Source organism: Ambystoma mexicanum, chromosome 9 (genome assembly GCF_040938575.1).
Source record: "Ambystoma mexicanum isolate Mex_15411 chromosome 9, UKY_AmexF1_1, whole genome shotgun sequence".
Lineage (NCBI taxonomy): Eukaryota > Metazoa > Chordata > Amphibia > Caudata > Ambystomatidae > Ambystoma > Ambystoma mexicanum.
In genome coordinates, this window is record NC_090931.1 from 1,258,886,849 (window position 1) to 1,258,905,608 (window position 18,760).

Sequence of the window (18,760 nt, forward strand, 5' to 3'; positions counted from 1 at the left end):
GCATCACGCTCTAAGTTTCACCCCCTCCTAGCATACTCGTCCGGGGTGCAGGTCATATAGATACACCCTCCATCTCCCTCCAGGTCCACCCATACCTCCTTGTACCACTGTAATTACCTGGGCTCCTTAATGGTTGTGTGATATAGATTATCCACTCTATACCCCGTATTGTATATGGCAGTCATCCTGTGTTTGGGCACAGTCATCTCCTGTTTGCACTTCTGCCTCATGTTTGATTAGCGCCACTCCATTTGCACACCCCATTGTTACCATCATCAGCGCACCATTAGGAACTGCATTGGTGCAACACCTGAGTCCTAATTGGCACATGCAAAAAATGAGGAGCAAAAAGACGATGAGCGGTATGAGGAGCTTCACTGTCATCCCAAGCCATGATGCTACCAGGTGCTGGACTGAGCTCCTCCTTCATCCTTCATACGTTCCCCGAGGTCGTGCACCGCTGCTATTATGTGTGAGAGTGAGCCATTCTCTGCGTCTTCAGAGGGTACGAAAGTTCAACATGCGCTCACGATTTTTCAGCAAACACTTCCATCGATTGCTGTTAACAGGTCTAGCACTTACCTGTTCTGCATGGTCATTAGTCGCAGGGCTCTGAGTTCCACTTTGATGACATTGAACCCCTCTTCAGTGTCGTTGGCCAGTTGGATGAGCTCCCATCTGGTGATCTGAAGCCACTTTGCATTCACTCTCACTTGGATACTGGGAAGGAGGGACGCGAAGAACGTTTCAACAGAGCTGAACAACCGGAATCGATTGGGGATCTGTGCCAAAAGCTCTGATGATTTGGCAGAGATATAGTTTGATGCTCCTTTCTTCCTCCGCATTGTGCTCTGCAATCCTTCTTCATCCATTGTATACACGGGAACTCCTTCAGGCGGCATTGGGGAAAGTTTGGTTGACGCCGCCGTTCACTTGCTTCCACCTTGGATATGGCTTTCTGGAATTTTCCGTTCGCGTACTTCCACCTTGGATATGGCTTTCTGGAATTACCATCAGCGCGGAATGCAGTGTTGCCAATGAGCATGCACCCTGCCATGATTGCGGGAGTGCAGATATACCAGGTTACCGCAAACCCAATACGTGTCCATCATTGCGGCTGAGCCTTTCTTCATGTCAGGTATTATGAGAGTCTTGCTGCAATTTTTATTTTCCCCCATGTTCTTTTTACCTTCTCCACGGAAGCAGAGTTCGTAAGAAATTTCTTTTTGCAGTTTGAAGGGTTTCTCGATGGCAGTGACCCAAGTGAGCTTCATTATATATTCGGTCCATATGGGAGCGCATATTCTTTGTACCCATGAAAGCTTTTCCTCAGACAACCCTCGCAGTGCTTCTGCTTTGCATAGTATTTCTTCATTCTGCCACTTATTGTCTGAGTGCAGTGTTCCTTTATCACAAAAAAAGGCTCTTTTACACACATTACTCCTTGCGGCCGGGAGTAACATGCCTGCTCGTTTTGCAGCAATTCAAATGAGACGGTGTGTGCTTGAAAAGTATTTTTGATTCGACATATAAATGGGATTTCTTGTGGCAATAAGACCTTTGCGGTGCCTGAAGCATGGGGTATAAGTGAGCACAAGTAGCAACTCTCGTTAGTTGTTTGCTTTTCCATGTTGCTCATGTCAGCAGACCATTTGTTTGTTTGGTGTAGGTGCTGAGGATCATAAATGGTGTCTAGGCTGAATTTATAGTGCTCTTCCCATTTTTTCTGTTGTGTTTCTCTCTTTTCCCTCCTAAGTCCACCTCCCTCATTCCCTTGGGCCATTTTGCCATCCTCTTTTCTCTCCCACTATGTGTACACGTTATAATAGCTGATGGCCATATGTGTCTTATGACTGCTCTCTTCGCTGGTTGTTATAATACCTAATGATACAGTTTCTCGCACCCGCATTGTGGTTGGGTAGGGGTGATTTAGTACCCATGTGACTTCAGAAGGTGTTTTGTCATTCATTGTATAAATGCTAAAGTTGGATTCATTTACATACGGGGGCTTTTGAGTGGCCTGTTTATCGGTGGCATTTGAAGTACCGTTGTAATCGTTTCAATCGCTCCCGTGGGCCCAAATTAATTTTACCCCATCCCGAATTAAATGGGTTCCTTTTTTGATTGTTTTCATGCCCACACCCCCTGGCTCACATCAATCGAAATATAGGTATTTGTCCAATACACAAACAAGCCAAATAGTGTCAAAAAGAATACTACTGCACACACAAACAACACACACTCATATGAATAACTAGTATACACATGTCCTTGTCGTCTGTTCCTATCTACACTATTATTTGTTGTCGCTGGGGCCTCTTCAATGCCCATTGTAACTCCTGATAAACAAGTTACAAGCATTTGTGAATCATGCATATTAAACTATCAATATTTACACCACTTATTCGTAAATGATCTCATATTTTGGTTCTTCTTGCACTTGCTTCTCCTTTCATAATATGAGTAAATATTCTTGCATCCCTTCCTTCCCCCTCCCCACACTTTGCATCTGGGGATGAGGAACCAAGGGAGGCGATTCACTGTCAATGCAAGAACAGCAATACAGAAAACACGCTCATATGGGTGCATATGTACATAATAAAAAAAAAAGGAAAGATAAGAGAAAGAAAGAAGAAAGAGCATGGAGATACATCTATTCTCATTTATTTACACTTCAACGGTTGGTTTTGGATCATCCTGTCACCATTTTTATCATTATTCATCAATATTGCGCATCCTTTTAAATATTCCCGTTTACTCTTTGTTTTGTCCCTGTTATGCGCTTACTATTTATTCTTGTACTCCTGCTTCTTCGCTTTCTATGTTTATGCGCTTTGCTCATTTTTGTTATCTTCATAATCTGCACAGTCTGTACTCCCATGGGCTTTGCGAACATCTGTCAAGTGCACCCAATATCTTAGGCCCTGTACCTTTATTGCTGTTGGCGTGCAGTATAATTCCTTATATGGACCATGGAACCTTGGCCTGTTCCACCGTCGCACAAAACTTCTCACATATACCATGTCACCTGTCATCAGCTGGCAGTCTGGGCTATCTGTGGCTGGGGTGGTTGTATCTGCGGCATTTTCCTGTGTAAAGGGTGGTGCTATTTGGTTGGCTATGGCTCGTGCCGCTCTTGTCAAGTTCCTAAGATACTCATGGAATTCTTCCCATAGGACTGGAATTCTTCTCCTAGGACTGTGGCGCTCATGTGGGCATCTGATTTCCTGCGCAGGGGTGAGTGTGCATCCTCCTACCTGTCACAATCTCATGAGGTGACAGGTGGTGGTCCTTGCTGGGCTGATTCCTCATTTCAAAAAGTACCAAGGGTAAGCAATATACCCAGTTTTTCTTAAGTGTATGAAACAGTTTTGACAATCTACTCTTGTGCAATCCATTCATTTTCGCAACAATCCCATATGATTGCGGATGATAAATTGTGCAGAACTTATAAGTTATTCCTAGCATCGCAGTGTATTTTATTTTATTTATTTGTATAAATGCTTTGCTTGAACATGTCATTCACAAAGTGCGTCCCGTTATCGAAACGTATAACATCACAGATGCCCCAGCGGGGGAACAGTTCCCTGACTAAAAACTTGGCAGCGCACCGTGCATCTGGATGAGCGCAGGGGCCTGCTTCCACCTATAGGGAAAAGGGGCATAGCACAACAATCAAATATCTGGCCCCATCACACCTCTCTCCCATGTCTGCGTAATCTATATGCATTTCCCTGAATGGCCCTTCAGCCTTTTGACAATGTTCCTCTGAGTGTTCGTAGTATCATGCCCGAGTTGTACGTTTGGCATGTGATACATTCTATTATCAACATTGTTACATGTTCCTGTAGGCCTGGGGCGAACCAATCTTCTTGTATGTCTGCAATAATATGCTGCTTTGCATTGTGGACTGGGAAGTGTAACTGCTTAAATGCCACTTCTAGTAATTGTTCTGGCATTACTACCTACCAGTGTTATTCTGTCTCCATAATAGATCAGTGGATGACTGGTTACACCCCCTTTTCACCCATGTTTTCTTTTCTTCACTGGGTGCATCTTGCTGGAGCTCAATGATTTGAGAGACTGGTAATGAGTTAAATCCTTCTAGCTGTATCTCCTCTACCACCTTTTGTAAAATGTACTCACCTGTTGCATGTTTTAATAGATAGGAGGCTTCCTTGGCGGCAATGAGATGATGTCATCACCTTGTGTGTGGACATGACATTTCACGACGGCTACAAGTGTAGGTTCTTTTAACACATCAATTAATTCCCCTAGTAATGTTGCATGGTGTACTGGGTACTCGTCTAATCCTCCATGTACTGTTGTTGCCATGTAGGCAGAGTCGGTGTAGATGGTGACCGCGCACCCCTTTGTTGTATGCAATACTTCTATGAGTGCCGCTAGTTCTGCTGCTTGGGCTGAGAAGTGTGATGGTAATCTTTTCTGTACAATCACTTCAAATTCCCCATCTTCCACCCGCACTACTGCAGCTCCCACATGTTTTCTCCTGTGTCACAATCTATAGAGGCAGACCCATCTACGAAATAAATTTCTCCTTCTGACAGTGCATTTCCATGTGCTTTGGGTGTGTCATTATCATCTCCTGTGTATGTGGCGCAGTCGTTCTGCTGCATGTCTTCTACTGTGCATGCTTCTGTGATAAATGTGGCAGGGTTTACACTTTTGCATCGTACGATATGAATGTTCGCGCAGGATATGATCAACACATATGCTGTGGCCCTTTGGCTAGTTAATGTACTTTTTGATCTTTCTTGGATGGCAAAAAGAGAACGTTCCACATATAATTGACGGAGCACCCCATCACGATTGTAGAGCTCTTTTTGATTGTGAATGCGGCGGCTGGGAGAGCCTGTTTGCAAGTGAAATGTCCTTGCATTACGGCATCTAGTATCCCGCTGTAAAATTAAAGAGGCTTGTGACCCAGGGATGTCTTTTGTGTCAGTACAGCTGTCATGAGTGTGCCGTTGCAATGTGAAAAATAAATAAAATTCCTGCTCATAATTAGACGCTGCAAGAACTGGGGCAGTGGATATCAATTCTTTGAGTGTGTCAAAAGCTGTGTGCATTTCTTGTGTCCACTGTAATTTGGTGTTTTCTCGCTGTGCTTCTTTGAGTGCTTGCAGCAGGGGTTTTGTGTATGCTGCATAATCTAGTATCCACGCTCTGCAATAATTACACATGCCAAGGTATTTCTGCATTTGTTTTACTGTGTTGGGCTCTCTTACCGCTTTTATTGCTGCTGCTCTTTCGGGTATTATTGTCTTACCATCTTTACATATCAGCTGGCCTGAGTACAGCACTTCTGTCAAGCAGTATTGCAGTTTTTGTCTGTCTACCTTGTATCCTTTCTTTGCCAGATGTGTTCAAAGGGTAATGGAATCCTCTCTGCACTCTTTTTCACCTTTTCTGCAAACCAACAAATCGTCCACGTACTGAATTATTGGACTTGTTGTATGTATGTTTCCAAAATCTTCATGCAATATCCTATTGAAAATACTGGGACTTTCGCAGTACCCTTGGGGCAATCTGCAGTGCTTGTATTTTTTCCCCCCTAGCGTGAATGCTGTCAAGTACCAGGAGCTTGGGCCGAGAGAAATTGAAAAGAAAGCATTCTTCAGATCTACTACTGTGAAATGGGTAGCTTCTGTTGGGATGCTACATAATATTGAAGCAGGATTTGGAACAAGATGGAACTCTTTCTGTACTATGTCATTGAGGAGGCGTAGGTCTTGGATCATCCTCCATGCTCCTCCTTTCTCTTTCTTGATCAGGTAAATGCACGTGTTACAGGGTGAGTTGGATGGCACTATTATTCCCTGTTTTATCAATGCACATATCGTGTCTTTTATACCCTCTTCAGATTCTCTAGATATGGGGTATTGCTTCACTCATGGCGAATGGCTCAGGGCTTGAGTTTTATCTTTACAGGTGTCACTTCATGCAGCAATCCTACATCATGTGGGCCTGTGGTCCACAATTGCTGCGGTACTTGGGACATGTCTGCCTCAAGGTGTTCTGATAGTGCTTTGATGACTGCTACTAGAGGTAGTGGCACTTCCCTTCTTTGAATCATTACGTCACAAGGGATTGCTATCTCCATCACTATCTCCCCGTCATCTTCTGTGTCACCAAAGAGTTCTTCGTCTGTTAGCTCCCGCAGGGCCATATTGGCATCAATGCTCAGCACTGTTCTCCACTGGCATCCCTGCATGTCCATTGCAATTACTACTGTTCTTTGTGATAACACCTATACTGCATGTATATCTAAGGATACTATTGAGCCTGGCACTATGTCTGGGTCTGCAATGCGGCGGAAAATGAATTCTGAAGGCACCCTCCATTTTTCATTTTTCAATTCTGGCACCACTCTCGCTAGTATTCTCAACCCTTGTATGAACATGTCGGGATTTACAGGTATGCCACGTGTTTGCGGAAGGTTGGCTTGCGTGTGTATTGCTATCATGGCGCGGACCGCACATATGCCTGGTGTAGAGCACACTATCCCTCTGTCTGTGAAGGATATGGTCATGTTAAGTTTGCTGAGAAGATCTCTTCCCAGCAGATTAATGGGAGACTCTTTGTAATACAACAGGGGTGCCCGCACACTCCTCAGTGTATGTAACCTCGACCACTGCCCCAGAGAATCCTTGCGTTTCGAAAGTCCGATTAGAAAGCGGGAACCTGCCTTCTTTGAGGCAAGATTTTTCTGCTCCCTAGCCCACCATAAAAATGAATTGTTTGTTTCCTATCGCCGCCCCTACCAGTGGTTCCTCTGCTGCGTTAAGGGTCATTGATAGTACTGGACACGCAAGGGTTCCCTGTGGGCTGTCCTATGCTGAATGCCATAGAAGTTCATCAGTATCAAAGACATTTCCTGTTACCATTGTTGATCCTCTACATGGTGTAGGTGCTCCATTTGCAGTGATGGCATACGTGTTATCACGCATGGGGGCAATCGTTTTGTGAAACTGGGGGTGTGGAGATGTGTTTTGTGGGGGCCTTTGACGCTCATTCATGTACCTAGGGTTGGGTTGACTATCCCTTCTATTCCCACCTATTGGTAATCTGTAGGGGCTCCCTGGGTGGGGTGTCTATTCTGTTGTTCACTTGGGTATGAGTTATTGGGTTTGCTTCGACATTCTCTCATGAAGTGTCCCCACCTCCCACAATTCCAACACTGTCCTTGCCCTCCTCCTCGAGTTCCTCCATACCCGCACCCCTTCCTCTTGGTCCCCTGAATCCTCCTCTATTGCCCCACCTACCTCTCGATGGCCATTGTGGTCCCTCATACTGATTATCCCCGAACCATGAATCCTGGCTGTTACCTGTCCAGTTCGCTGCCATTTGCACTAGTATACCCATCAGTCCGTCGTCCTCCTCCCACTCCCTTCCTGCTGCGCTGGTTGCTGCTACTGTACTGACCTTCAGTAGTTTGCTTTGTACTAATTTAGCCTTGTCTGCCAACTGCCGCTGAGCTATCTCCTTTTCCTTCTCTTTGATCCTCTTGCAGTGGTGGACTATTATGCTTTTGAATTTCAGGCCATCCCTTGGCTTCTATCCCAGCTATTTTATCTAGGGCCTTCTGTACTTCCTTTGGGAGCCCTCTTTTTATAATAAAGTAGAACAGGGAAGTTGATTGGTCCGAGGCCGTATCCGTTTCCGCTCTCCACGTGTCCTGCACCCGAAGAATGAAAGACATAGCGTCTTCCTCATCTCCCATTGTGCACTGCATGACTGACTGTAAGTCTGGATATCTGGAAATGTTTCTCTTAGGGCCGTCCCACACTCGTGCTCATACTGTGTTGAAGGAGGCCCCATCATGTCGGTCGCAATCTAGTGTTATTCCGGGAAACCCCGCCTTCGCCCAGACCCTATTTGCCTGGTCTCCCACTGCAGATACTAGCAGGCATTTTACATCCCCCACTGCCAAGGGCACTCCTGCCGTGTGTTTCTCAAATGCATATATTCACTTACTGGCGCCTCCAGAAAGTGGGGGTAACTGTTTCAGAAAGTTCACCTTATCCATTTGGGCCCACAGTATGTAATTGGGCCTCCCTACCCCCCTATGTATTAGTGGCAGCTGTAGATTTTTTCCCACTTTGCTGGTACTCACCTTCTTCCCTATTACTGCCATACGTCCCGTCCTGTTCCTTAACCTCCCTCTCCGTTCTTCCGTGGGGGACAATCCTTCCCCAAACGCAGCCCCACCTGTGGCAGTTCCCGACCGCCTTTCTTCTTCATCCTGCTCCTCTATGTCACACCAGTATTCTTCCTCTGTCTGACGCCGCCCCTCCCTCTTCTAGCTCGCGTTCACTGTCAGCTGCGTTTATTTCAATGATTTGTGTGGGGGTGCCATTTATTCAGAATAGTATTTCCCCCTTTTTCCATCCATCTTCCGTTGCCCCTTCACTCGGACAAGGCATCACATCTCGTTCTGCTTGGGGGGTGAGTGACCCTCCCTGTTCCCCCATGGCCCTAAGGCGGCACAGCTCAGTCCGAGCCATTGTTAATCGTGAATCTAGATCTTGTGTAAGTTTCTCAATATCGATTGCAGAGGTAATTACTTGTCCTGCTACTCCTTGACCCTCATACGGGGGTGGTGCTGTGGCAGAAGGCTTAAGTATAGAGGGTAGTGTGGGCTGTGCTATGTACACAGGATCGCTATATCCTTCTGCGGGCACTGGTTTTGTCAATAAAGGGTATACACGTGTGGCCTTGTCATGATGCCTACCCCTGGAGCACCAGGCCAGGCCCAGCACCCCCGGGAGCAGGCATCATGCCCCCGGGTAAAAGCCCAGCGGCCCCTTATAGGGGCTCTTTGGACTCTGTCCTGGCGCCGTTGGCGCCAGGCTCATGTTGGACATCAGTCCTGGCGCCATAGGCGCCAGGCTCATAAAGGAAGGTGTTTTGTGCACTTACCTGATGCAGACCATGCTGCAAGATTCCGGCCTCCCTGAGACCTGAAAGGGACTATTTTTTCATTGGGATTATTTTGCCACTCGGGCGTGGCCAGGGAAGGATACTTACCTGGAACTACTTTGGGGGCTATTTAAGCCACGCCCAGACAGTAGCTCACGCTTCGCGTTGTTCTGCATCCAAGCAGCTGAACGCTCACCGTGTCTGCTCCTGCATCTGGTCTCCAGCCACGCCTGCCTCGATCCTGGAACACCTGTAAGGAAAGAAGAGAAGAGAAAGGTGAAAACCAAGAATTTATTCAAACTTCTTACCTGCATCCGGAACCTTCACGCCAGCGTTCCTGAGAAAAGACTTTCATTTAAAAGCACTGCGTTGCTCGCTGCAGCGCCGCGCTTCACTCACCTGTCCTCTGGAGTTCTTCTGGCTCCACCGCGACTGTCTGGCCCGGTCGCCACATCTCTGCGCCTAGGGGAGAGAAGAAGAGACAAAAGGTGAGCAGAAGGAACATATGAGGAAAGCCTAATTTTCCGCCATAACACTTACCGGTCTTCTTTTGGTGGACCATTCCTCATTTCGGGTCGGCGCCGCTTCGTTGGCAGGTACTGCACCCCGGCCCCTATGGGGAAAGGACAAAAGACATTACTGGGGGAATATAAAGACATTAAGAGGGATCGCCCCCATCGCTAACTCACCTGAGTTTACCATCGGCAATTCAATCCCTCAACGCATCGCCTTCATTCTGCATCTGAAATAAAGGACAGATCACAGGTTAGGAAGGCAACAGAAAAGGAGGCTCAACACTGGAACTTTTGTAATCTTCATACTTACGGCGTTCCGCTCAGAAAAGTCAAGTGGATTTTGCCAGCGCCATTCTGAAAACCAGTGAAGTAACTGGACAAACACGCGCCCCTGCACCAGAAGCAGGATGGAGAGTTCATCCTTTCAAACCATAAGGTGAGCTTCAACCGGGGATTTCGGAGGAAGTGGGAGAAGAACGAAGGGGGAAGGGGGGAGCAAGCACACTTTTCTGCAGACTGCTAATCCCCTTTCTCATCTGCAGAAGGATATTCCTACTGGCCAGACAAGCAAGATTTGAGGGTCCTGTTCAGTCGGTGTTCCGAGTTCTGCGCATCACGCTCGAAGAGGCCACAGCAACCCAGATTAGACCAGCGCCTCCGTGGGAGTCAGGTGAGCGTTACAGGCCTCTACTTTATTCTCATCCTGCATAATTTGCCCATCACTGACAGTTGTTGTCAGGGGAGACGTGCTACACTGACAACTTATCCCTGGGGGCACTTCCTCAAACAGCCGCCACATAACCAATATCTCCTTTCTGTTTTGTAGCTGCTTACCTTTGTACTTAATGAACAGACAGGTGGCGACCATATCTAACACCGCTTTATCAAAAGACCACCATTGTGGCAAACTTGGGGCAGTCCTTCTCCCTTAAATTCCGTGACCCACGGGTCATGGTATTTACTGATTTTCTCTGCGTATCCGGGCATAGTCTTACAAGTATGGGCTAGGGGCGTCTCTGCGCCCATTATACCCGACTGCGCGTGTTACTCACTGAAACCCCTTCTCTAGACCCTTAACACATTTATCTGAACACCACGTTTATTTTCCCACAATATCAGACCAATCTCATTAATGTTCTTTAACAACAAAGAATGCTTACATAAAGAGACCAACAATTAATGAATTTCACATACAACGGAAAACATAGACAACATAAACTGTACTTCACCTTCCCTACTGTCCCTTCTACCCCTGCTTAATTCTACTTCCCTTTAACGATTCTCTCCCTATACTTTACTTCAATCCACCCAAGAGAGACGGATGGATAGATAAAGTCGGAAAAAGTGTTTCTAAATACTGCTCCGGGTATTCCCCTGAAACCCCTACATTTTCTTCTTTTACCTCAGTTTTCCCATATCCCCTTATCCTGTACTAGTTGAGATAGCACTATGCGGCACCGCCTTCCACCCCCCAACGGAGATAGGATCCCTTAACGTCTTCTCACCTTGTTCTCTGTTACCGTCCTAATGGCCATATGCAATAGATAAAAGTAGAATGGAATACAGAAAAGACCCCGACCCCCCAGGGTTCCCCTCTACACTACGAGTCTCTGCACCTGTTCACCTCAAATTAGGCTATTTGCTCCGAACCCTTCTAATCTGACTCCCACCCTCCTTTTAATACCACCCGCACTTGGTACTCACGTGTCCGTCTTGATCCGAGACCACTGGACCAAACCAGTCAGTGCGCCGCTCCTCGCTCAAAGACCACGCCCGGCTCCGGCGAGTGGTATGGTGGGTTTTGTAAAGGGGGATCCCCTACCCTTTCACCCCTATTACGTGCGCACGTCTAAGTGTACCGGTTGCTGTTGGCGGGTAGCTCTTGAGGGAGCACGCTCCGGGTCATAAACAAGGGGACGTCTCGTGCCAGAAGGACGGAAAGAACGCTATCGCGTCGGGGTCACCAATGAAAGTGAGAGGCCCCCAAAAATGCAGTCAATTCACTCAATAGAGTCAATCAGGACACATCCCTGGAGGGAATGAGACCAAGACCAAGTGTTAGTTTTAAGAAAAGGTTTTTTATCTAAATAGGGTATGCAGAATCTACTCTGCTCACGCCGAGAGCGCTCTGCAGAAAACATGTTACAACTTGCTTTTATACAACAAAATTGTCATCGGACGGGGGAAGGTCTAAGGGGCACATAATCGAATGGGATTGGTCACTAGGGGCGAACACCTATAGGTGCCATAGGTTTGGAGACGCTTGGTTGGCTTGAGGACACGTGGTGTAGCGAAGACGAGTCTTGGGTCGATCGGTCAGCTGGGCTCATCGAATTGGCATGTAGAATCGGCAACATGTTGGTCTGGGTACGCATTAAATAACAATTTGACATTTGCCCTCGTGCCCACACATTCCCATTCATTCACTACCATGATCTGCTTGTCCAGTTAACTCAAAGATTTGCAAGTACAAGTTTATCTATCTATGGGCACAGGTCAGAGTATAACCATTAAATGCAACGATGTATCTGTTGGTAGGCATCTTAACTGTATGCTGATAAAATGCAAGATGTATTGGCTAAAGGGGTGAGGCTTTTGAGGTCACTGTATTGTCTGGAATTTCCATCTGATAAACAACGAAGATGGCTCTGCATTAAAAACTGGACCTATACTTAAAACAGGTCACACGAGGTACATACCATTGAGGACATAAATCTTAGTGTGGGGGGTTAGTGGTCGGTTGTTCAAACATCATTAAATCTCTGCTAATCTCCTTTGACACCATGAGGGGAATCGAAACACCTTTGTGGTACAATGCGGCATTGCATAAAGGGACATGGCTTTCAGAAACGAGTTTCACATATAAGCTCTTTACGTGTGGCCTATTACTCTACATTCTGGTTACATTTGTTTAAAGCATACTATAATTCTATTGAGCTTCATATCCTCATTGTTACAAATCTCATTAGGAATGTAGACGTATGCCAGGGTCAGTGTCCATTCTTACACTAAACAGTTCATGGTTCAGGTTCTGCACATGTGGACTTAACACATATTGTCATAATATGAACATTCTAGTCAGAGCAGTTGGTTGTGGTATTAATTTCACATAATATCATTCATGTAATCACAGTTAAACTAAAAGATGAGGTAGCTTTATGCTGGCGTGTACAGCGTTATGTTGGCTATGCATATCGTTACGGCAACCCATTTTTATTAGCAGCATCGTACCATATGTTAATATACATCACACCTTTAGAATTGAATTCTAACGTTAGGGCTTTCTACTACACATATATTATACAGTGCGTTACCATATCTATTATTCTACTACAATCCTTACACTAATTTACATGAGATAGAAACCGGATCGTGAATAACACCTCTTGTTTGTATGGAGGAAGACACTTTGGCTCTCGTTTTACTAAGACGCGAACAATCAAACAGACTTGGGGGTTGCTTCAACTGTTTGATCTTGCTTTAAGGAGTGTGGGGCCAGTTTTTTTATGGCCAGGGTATGCTGGGTAGGGGGCAGATTCATAGAGATAAATGACTTTTGTGCTGGCCCTTGTGCTGGGCCATGTCAGGGTCAATGAAGTAAGACGGAAGGCAGAAGATACAGTGTAAAGTTTGTTTCATTCTCGCGGCTAGTCTCTCATGAGAACAAACCACTGCAGAGGTGGCAGAGGGGAGGAGGTGGGGGGAGTAGTATGCTCGCCGTGCGCGTCTGCCTGGGAGGACTGCGGGCCTGCATCTTAACTTCACGACTGACTTGCCATTACAAAATGGAGTTGGTAACATACAAAATGGAGTCTTGTTCAACTCTGGTTTCGCGCTGTCTTGAGGGGGGTCATGGTTCCTACGGGTGTTCCCGCACGAGTGCTCCGGGGCTGGGGCCCTAGACCCAAAGCAGCTGCTGCTGGGCCTACCCAGGAAGTATGAAAAATCGACGGGGGGTTCCAAGACCCCTCAACATGTTGGTCTGGGTACGCATTAAATAACAATTTGACATTTGCCCTCGTGCCCACACATTCCCATTCATTCACTACCATGATCTGCTTGTCCAGTTAACTCAAAGATTCTCATTCTCGCGACTAGTCTCTCATGAGAACCAAACCACTGCAGAGGTGGCAGAGGGGAGGAGGTGGGGGGAGTAGTTTGCTCGCCGTGCGCGTCTGCCTGGGAGGACTGCGGGCCTGCATCTTAACTTCACGACTGACTTGCCATTACAAAATGGAGTTGGTAACATACAAAATGGAGTCTTGTTCAACGCTGGTTTCGCGCTGTCTTGAGGGGGGTCATGGTTCCTACGGGTGTTCCTGCATGAGTGCTCCGGGGCTGGGGCCCTAGACCCAAAGCAGCTGCTGCTGGGCCTACCCAGGAAGTGTGAAAAATGGACGGGGGGTTCCAAGACCCCTCCTCCCACACACAATCTAAGGGTTTATGCAAAACTCGAGGGTAGAAGTAGCAAGATTGTGTTACTGCACGCATCTGCTTTCTGAAGGACAATGATTAATTCACTACCATACCCAGATTCAACACCTGAGTAATCGGGATGGAACAAGGCTCTAATGCCACCAGCCATGAACTAGAAGTCAACTGAGATGGCTGTTGGTGTGCCTGTTGCACAGAGCACTCTGTTTTTGTAAGATTCAATATAGCATGTGTTCCACAGCACCCAGTTCTTCCCCTAATCCGAAGAAAACCGTTGTGCCTCAGGATACATATGGAAAGAAATTACATATTTGTGATTTTGGGGCCGATTCATGGAATAATTGTGCGCCGAAATCAGGCGAGAAAAATCCAGCAGACGCGTGCAAATCGCATGCAAGCGATTCATGGAAGTCTGAGCGCGTGTTTTTCCAGGGAGCTGCGCCGAAACCGAGTGGGGCGCACACGGGCGCACACGTTACTGCGTCATCCCGATCGCCATGCGCAATGCGCACAGCGAAAGCGCACAACGTCTAGTGCACACACCAAAAATGGGGCAGAACACGCGGAATGGGGAACAACACGTGAAAATGATGGCGTAACTGGGGAAGTACTGCTGGGAAATACGTGGAATGCCCACACGCACGCAAACAACACATATTCATGGAATCGAATAGGGGAAACCCACGCACACCAAAAGACACGCACAGGCATAAACACGTCGGCCATACGAAGGCAGGTGGAAGCGTCCCTGCGCAGTATAAAAGTGCGCGCAAACAACAAACAAATATATACAGCTACGATGAATGTGCCATTTCTCGTAGCAGTGTTTGTGGAACACCGCAGGAGGAGGAGAATAGCCAGGCCCCGCATTCTTTGCACAGGACCAGCCTTTTTGGGATGCCTGATGACGAGGTCTATGGCAATTTTCTGCATTTTTTGGCCACTGGGTCATTTCAGTGTACAACTGCCATAGTTGGGGGTGTCTCACAGCCCATGCAGGCACGCTGCCTACACCAGATTTTGGCAATCATGACTGCGTGCCCCTCAGTCCACAGGCACATATTCATGCCCTGAACACCCGCAGAAAGGCAGGCCGTGGTCCAGGACTTTTACAGGGTGGCACACTTCCCCAAAGTGCTTGGTGCCATAGATTGCACCCATGTGGCCCTACGTTTACCTAGTGCCACTGAGAACATCTACCGCAACCGCAAGCACTGGCATTCCATCAACGTACAGGTTGTATGTGATGCCCATGGAATCATCACCTCTGTCTATGCAAACTATCCTGGGTCTACCCATGACAGTTTCATATACAGAATGTCCGCCCTGAGCCGGGACCTGGAAGCTGGGAAGCATGGCGGCACATGGCTTATTGGTGAGTACAAATGTCTGTGCACATGCTTGCATGTCACACACAGACAAATACACAAACCCAACTAATGACAACCATCATCACCTCCCCAGGGGACAGTGCCTACCCTCTGAGCACCCACATGATGACGCCAATACGGAACCCCACCACACCACCGCAGGTAAGATGCAACGCAGTCCATGTTGCAACCAGGGGCATAGTGGAGCGCACATTCGGAGTGCTCAAGTCATGCTTCCGCTACCTTGACCGCTATGGCGGGTAGCTACTATATGCACCTGTCACGACCCACATCTGAAAACCCCTCTGGCAAGCCCATGGGCCAGGAGAGGTCTTGGCTCGGGTCTCCAATAAGCCTTGGCATCCACTTCCTAGGCCCTCTTGGAGCCAGTCCTGGCGCCTATGGCGCCACACTCATACACAGTGATGACATGTGCTTGGGGAACTACTTTATTTTGAAACTGCCAACCAACATGGAGGCATCCACATAACTTGGCTCCTTGGAACCAAGCTATGCGGTATAGTGTTTTGGGTGTGGTAGCCTAGGGACTACTTTACCTGGACTACTTTCTTGAAACTATTTAAACCACACCCGACTTGGATTACACGCTTCACGTTACTTTGCAATCTTGCAACGTGACGTTCACCGTGTCCAGCTATACTCACGAACCTCGTAGAAACAGCACCTGTAAGGAGACAAAAGGAACATTGTTAGCAGCAGCATCTTACCTGCAATTTTCATCTTTAGCTGCCCACAGCTCCTGCGAACAGCTTCCTAGGATCAGCGCGTCTCCCGGACCGATGGATCTGCAAAGAGGAAAGAAACAAGGTATTAGAGACATTACAACATAACAAACTGTGCCGAAAAGCTTACCTAGCAGGTCGCCCCTCGACCAGCATCGCCTCGGAATTCCACACCCTGGGTGAACACCGCGATCTATGGTAAAAGAAAAGAAAACAGGTTAGCAAAGGCAAGGCATCACTGCGCTGCGCATAGCGCCTACTTACTGCATCATATCGCTCATTACAGGCCATCATTTACCGGCGAGACCCAATTCAGCCAATGCACCACACTGGACTTCCGCACATCTAAGGAAGAGAAAGAGACATTATTAAACCAAGAAAGGCATGCAGGAATAACAACAATATACAACAGCAATAAGAACTACCTGAAAGACTTCAAATGGGCCGGCATCAGTGAAGTAACTAGATCGCATCCGCCCACAAAGGACAACGCACCCCTGCCAAGAAGGCAGGACGGAGAGCACACCTGAATCAACAATAGGGTGAGGAGAGGCCCCAGAGAGGCTGAAGGCATACAGAGTGGTGGGAGGCTAATTACCCCAGTTGGCCAGTCTTGAACATAGCCCTCCTGTATTACAGGCAGAACCTCCCCCACTTGCCACATCTGGGAACCGCAGAGAAGGATACCAGTGTCCATACGGCTGGGTGGCGTCCCCATGGATACCATGTGCGCGTAACAGAAGCGAAGCCTGCCAAACCAATCCACCTGGGCGCCATAGAGACATCAGAATTAGACCAATTGGAACAATTGTTAGGGGAACTTCGTGCCGAGGTTCATTCTGCCCGACAAGAGACTAATGCCCTCCGGAGAGACTTATTAGTGACCAAAGAGCACACTGAAGAGATTAGCAGGCAATACTTGCAATCACAGGCAGGACAGACGCCTCTACCTGGAAGCAATCCAACGATGCGAAACCCCACCATACCATCCACTACCTCCACTCCGGTACAGATCATGTTACCGGGAACAGTTCCTCTGGCACCACCGGAGAGGTTTGCAGGCGACCCACGGAAGTACGCAGCTTTCACGAATCAGTGTCGCCTTCACTTTCTTTGCAGGCCTGGAACATTCCCAAATGACCAAGCTCGGGTAGCCTTTGTTTTATCATACCTGAGTGGTAGCGCAGTGGATTGGTTGGTGCCATTGGTGACCCATGATGATCCTTTGTTACATGACTTTGGGGGGTTTCAGAGAGAAATGGAAAAGCTTTTTGCTCGCTCTACCCGAGAACAAGGAGTAGACAATGAACTCCTTTCCCTCCGACAGGGGAATCAGGACTTCTTAACGTACATTGCTACTTTCAACAGATTGGTTGCCGAAGCTAGGTGGCCCAAAAACAAAAGAACCACATTGTTTTATCGGGGCTTACGAGGCGAATTAAAAGACGTTCTAGCCCAAGTGGTTGATCCTCCCAGAGACTGTTCTGAATTCACAAATTTGGTTGTGCAACTAGACCACCGGTTGCAAGACCGAAAAGCAGACCGTTCCAAAATGGACCCTCAGGCCATGTATGTTCGACCAAGTGACAACGCAACTCGAATGCAAGAAAACACTGTGAAGCCCATGCAGATCGGAGGGGTACGACCTCCACTAACAAAACAAGAGTGAGATAAAAGAAGACAACAACAACTATGTCTGTATTGCGGAAAACCAGGACATTTCCTGAAGGATTGCCCAGTAAAACCCCCCAGGAAGGTCGTCGGGGGCTACAGAAAAAGATGAAGTTAAGGAATCGAAATGGGAAAACTACCCAGGTCGGCAAACGTAGAGGTCAGTTTGTCGAGTGAGAGGAAAGAGTCACTGACCTCACACTTTGCAATACCAGTGATCTTAATTAACAACCAATGGTCGTCAAGAATGCATGCCGTTGAAGCATACATCGACAGCGGAGCAGTTGGGAATTATATAGATCAAGACCTGGCAGCAGAGATGGGGTTCCCTTATGTTCCAAGCCAACTACGGACAAGGTAACCACGGTGGATGGGACAGAAATCGCTTCCGGACCCGTAACCCAGTGCACAGCCGGGGTAATCTTGCTGTGCCAGGACGGACATCGGGAATTTCTTTCGTTCGATCTCATCAAGGCATCTCAATTCCGGCTAATACTAGGGATGCCATGGTTAGTTGTTCACAACCCTTTGATTGACTAGCGGGCACCGAAATTAACCTACCCCAGCGACTGCTCCCCAACCTGTTATTATCAAGAACAGAAACCTGCCTTCAGTATCTCTACGACTCCCGGAGCGACAGCATCAACCCTAGGAGTAACTAATACCTTGCCTAAGGAATACCACGATTTCCAGGATGTATTCCAGAAGGACCAAGCAAACACACCACCACCGCACAGGCCCTATGACTGTCAGATTGACCTTGTTCCAGGTGCACAAATCCCTTGCGGCCGAATCTATGCTCTTACAGAACCTGAAAATCTTCATCTGAATTCTTATTCAGACCAGTACCTTGCAAACGGATTCATCCGCCCATCGAAGTCCCCTGCAGCCAGTCCTTTGTTCTTCGTACCGAAAAAAGAAGGAGACTTGAGGACCTGTATTGACTACCATGCATTAAACCAGATCACTGTGAAGAACCGTTACCCCTTGCCACTTATCCCTGAAATGCTAGATCAGGTCAAAGATGCCCAGATCTATACCAAATTGGACCTTCGAGGAGCGTACCACCTGGTCCGAGTCAGAA